Genomic DNA, 5387 nt, shown 5'->3' with positions numbered 1-5387 from the left:
ATTTTTTATTCGAAACATCAATTTGACGTGATTTAAGGGGCATATTGAAGCATAAATATCATTCTTTCCTTCCAAACTACCTCGAAACAAGAAAATGGATACACCTATTAAGAAACTAGAAATATCTTCTATGACGTATGAAAAAGAGGAAGAAATGCAACATGATATATCAAAATTACAAGACCAAGTGCAACAAATTTCACTTTCGCAAATAAAACCAAAAATGAATTGGAAGTGATGATGAATGTTAAGATGGATAGTTTAGAAGTGAAAATTAAAATGGACATGCACTATTTGAAGGATGGTTTAAAAGTCGTGGAAGCAATGATGAATGTCAAGATGGAAGGGTTGAAGGAAGGGTTGATAAGGTTTCTACAAGAAAGGCTTCCCAATGGTGACAAGGTAATACATGAAAATCTGGATGAGAATAAAATGAATATGAATTATTATTTTAGAGACTCCAATTTTGGGTTTGAGACCAACCACATTCCAAAGAGTGATATCAAGAAGTTTGATGGCAAGGATCCTATAACATGGAGACTAGCAATGAAACAATATTTTGATCTCCATGATGTGCAACACACACAAAAGTTACGCATTGCATCTTTATATTTAGAACCCAACTAGTTTGCATGGTATATATGCCTTTTTTCTTCTAAACCACTTATCACTTGGTCAATTTTTACAGAGGAAATGATATCACATTATGAAGATACAAAGAAAAACACCTTCTTTAGCCAATTGTTAAATCTCAAACAAAATATTTCAACTGCAGAGAACATTGAGTACTTCCAAGAACTGAATATTATGGTAACTAATATTCCAAACGAGCATAAGATTGATATTTTCGTAAGGACATCAAAGGATAACATCGAACATGAGGTTCTCCTTTGGGAGCTTGATTCATTGGAGAAGTCATTCAGGGTGGCCACAAAATTTGAAGGAAAAATTATGGTAACAAGGAATTCTACCACTCATATATGTAAATATGGAAATTTTGTTGCTCCTAATTTTCCACAACCTACAAGTTTAACACCACAACAATTGGAGGAAACAAGAGAAAAAGGGTTTTCTTACAGTTGTGATATAAAATACACTAAAGGTCATAAGTGTGTTGAGAAAAAATTATTTTACATATATTTTGAAGAAGAGTAAGAAAAGGAATAAGAAACATCAAAAGAGGAGGATACACACTAGGAACCAACCCCAGATAAAGAAGAAATGAATATGATCATATCTTGTAATGCCTTGGAAAGAATCAACATTCCTCAAACTCTCAAGATAGAAGAATATATGAAGAAGAAAAAGGTAATAGTGCTAACTGATTCACGTACTACAAGTAATTTTATTCATTGTAAGATTTCCAAGGAATTGAATTGTTTTATATATCCAACACTAGAGTTTCATGTCATTCTTGTAAATGGAGGAACTATAAATTTATCTAGAAAATTCTATAATATCAAGATAATCATAGGGGAATATGTATTGAATAGTCCAATTCTTTCCATTCCAATGTGTGGTGCTTATGTTGTATTGGGATTAAATGGTTAAATTTTTTGGGGTTGATAACTTTTAATTTTCAAGAAATTTTCTTAAGATTTTCTTGGGAAGAAAAGGAAGCTAAATTAAGGGGTATCATAGGCAAACTAGGCAAGATAATTATCTCTAATCACATGACAAATATTTTGAAGAAAGAACAACAAGGCGTAGTTGTACAATTATGCTCACTAAAGGATCAAAGAATGATATCATCTATATCTCCAAATCCCAAAAAAGCCTTGGACAATCAATCCAAGGTATTTGAGACTCAGAAGGGCCTCCCACCTATTTTTTATCATGATCATGATATTCATTTGATTCCAGGAAGTATTCCTCCAAACATTAGGCCTTATAGATATCGTTATTCCCAAAAGAGTGAAAGCGAATGTATGGTTGTAGAAATGCTAGAGGTCAGTATAAATCAACCTAGCCAAATTTATTTCTGTGCTCCAATAGTATTGGTGCAGAAGAAGGATAGATTATGGTATATGTGTCCAGATTATAGTGAGATAAACAAGCTCACAATTAGAGATACATTTCCCATTCCTGTTATTAATGAATTTCTACATTAATTACATGGAGAAATTTAATTCACCAAGTTGGATCTTCATTTAGGATATCATCAAACTAGAATGAAGACTGAAGACATTCTGAAAAAAAACATTCAGAATTCATAAGATCATTATGACTTTTTTGTCATTCCTTTTGGCCTTACTAATGCACCTTCCACATTTCAAGGTTTGATGAATTCCATTTTCAAACCCACCCTTATAAAATTTGTGTTAGTACTTTTTTATTATATATTAATCTACAAAAAGTCTTGGAAGGATCAAGTTCAACATGTTGAAAGGGTGCTCAAGATATTGGAGGAGAAACAATTATATTAAAAAACCTCCAAATGTTTATTTAGAGTATAGGAGGTGGAACATTTGGGTCATATTGTAGATCATGAGGGTTTTAAGGTAGAACCTAAAAAAAATGAAAGCCATTAAGGAATGGAAAATCTGCACAACCCTAAAGAATCTTCGATGATTTCTCATGTTGACAGGGTATTATTGCAAGTTTGTTAAGGATTATGTGAGAATAGAAGCACCTTTAACAACATTACAAAATAAATATGCATTTTCTTAGACTACAGATGCAACTAAGGCCTTTGAACATCTTAAAGAGGCAATGTGCCAAGCACTAGTATTAGTTATGACAAACCTTACAAAAACATTTGTTGTGGAATGTGATGCCTTATGAAATGTAATTGGTGTTTTTTTGATGAAAAATGAAGGCTCTTCGATTTTAAAAGTCATATAATCAAGGAAAAGTATGTACAAAAACCTATCTATGAGAAGGAAACATTGGCAATTCTACATGCACTAAAGCAATGGTGACCTTACCTAATGGAAAAAATCTTTAAGGCAAAAAGATATCATGATAATATTAAATACTTTTTGGAACAAAGATTATCTTCAAAATAGAAGAAAAAATGGGTCATGAAGATGTTGGGTTATGAATTTGAAATCATCCACCAAAAAGGGAAGAAAAATGTTGTTATAGATGCACTCTCAAGAAAGGATGAGGATGTGGAAGCATTTCTTTATGACATTTCAATTATCCAACTTGACTGGATCACTGAGCCAAGGGATGAATGGAAGAATGAAGAAGTGGTTTGGACACTCATTCAAAAGTTACAACAAGATACCATTACATCTCATACATTTATATGGAAAAATGATTCATTATGGTACAAATATCACTTATATCTTTGTAAGAATTCCCAACTCAAATAAAATGTTCTTTTGGAATTGCACACCTCACCCTTAAGAGGGCACTTATGATTTTTAAAAACTTACCATATGGTCAATAAGGAAATTTTTTTGGGATGGCCTTAAATATGATATTCAAAAGCTTGTGGAAGAATGTTTGGTTTGAAAAAAAAATAAAGTTGATACAATTAAGACCTTGGGTTTGTTATAATCTTTAGCTATTCCAAGTTAGTGTTGGGAGGATGTCTAAATGGATTTTAACACAGGTTTAGCTAAGCCTAAAGGAAAGAGTGGTGTCATGGTCGTAGTTGATAGACTTACCAAGTATGCAAACTTTTGTGTGTTATCGCATACTTTTAAAATGAATACAATTTCTACTACATTGATGGAAATAATTCAATAGCTACGTCGATACCCAAATATTGAGTGACAGAGATCCCATTTTCACTGGAAATTTTTGGACTAAACTATTTTCTTGTCTTGGTACTCAATTAGCTCATAGCTCATCTTATCATCCTCAAGCTTACGGGAAAACTGTGATAGTGAACAAATTCTTGGAAGGATATGTTTGTTACTTTGTGTGTCATAAAAAACCACAATGGGTCAAGTGGTAATCGTTGTTTGAATGGTGGTAGAACACTTCCTTCCATAATGCAGAAAAAATGACCCCATTTATGGCACCCTAGGGATATCATCCATCGTCCATCAACATATTTAAGAGAAAATTCCAAGGTTCGAGCAATGGAAGATCACATCGATCATTAAAAAAAAGTTATCTAACTCTTAAATGATAGCCTCACTCAGGCAAAGAACCAAATGAATGAACAAGAAGATCAACATAGTAGTGAAAGATGTTTTAATGTAGGTGAATGGTTATTTTTATGGCTATAATCATATAAACAAATGTCCCTCAATCAAGCTAAGAATGATAATAAATTATCACCCAAGTGTTATGGTCCTTACAAGGTGTTGAAAAAATTTGGTACTATAGCATACAAATTGGAGCTTCCTGCATCTTCTCGATTACACCCAATTTTCCATATTTGATGCTTAAAGAAGGTTATCAAGGACAAGCACCCAGTTCAAATAGTATTTTATGAAATTGACGAAGAAGGAAAAATCATGTTTTAGCCTGAAGTAGTCACAAAAAAGAAGGCGACAACTACGAAATCAATTAATTTCATAATACCTCATGAAGTGGAAGAACTTACCCATTGAAGATTCCCCCATATTGTTATTGTTGTGTCCCATAAAAACCTACAATTATTATTGTTGTTCCCTTACATTATTATTGTTATGTGGGATCTCATTATATTGTGACCCCTTAGGCTCCTATATATACAAAAGAGGTCTTATCATTTCTATCATCCAAGAATTTTTCATTTATGTAATGTAAAGGAGGTTTCCTCCTCGAAGATGATAGTTTTTATGTCTTTGATCTATATTTTTTCTGAGTTGGTTCAATAAAACCACTGCACAAGAAGACGAGGGATTAGCAGAGGAAATTTTGGAGGAGAAAAGAGCAGCAAGGAACTCCCATAAAAAATGGAGCCCTACATGGTCTCAAGGGGAGGATATCGTTGCATCATGAGTTGCTTGTGGATTCTTCAACGTGAAAACATATCTAGAAGAGTAAATGAAGGTAAATCTACACATTGTAGGAGATGCATGATTTTAGGGGGAGTTTAAGAGGTTTGAAGTATTGATTTTTATTTATGATCCATTTCTTTCCTATTTGAATATCATTTATGTCAGCCATAGTGTTATTTATGGTTTTTGGAGCACTTACATTTTGAAGCTTTCATTGATACTTTTGATGATATGACAGCCATGCAGTATTATTATATGCATAATTATGATGTGATGAGGGGATCATACATTCAGCGGGAGCATTTGTGCTTCCAAATGGACCTACAAAGTGTAGCTTTGAGGAGGTTTTTGTACATATATTTTACTTTGATTTGATGCAGGGGTGAATTTTGTTGTTTCTACCATATATTGCAAGATGGTGTTCTTGCATGACATAGTTGGTATATTGATGATGCTCACACTACTATATCATATTTTTGTCATGTATTTCCATGCATATGT

This window comes from Pinus tabuliformis, chromosome J (genome assembly GCF_031772625.1).
Source record: "Pinus tabuliformis cultivar Carrire ecotype Pingquan chromosome J, CPIR1, whole genome shotgun sequence".
In the NCBI taxonomy this organism is placed as follows: Eukaryota; Viridiplantae; Streptophyta; class Pinopsida; order Pinales; family Pinaceae; genus Pinus; species Pinus tabuliformis.
This window is presented reverse-complemented; position numbering follows the sequence as displayed.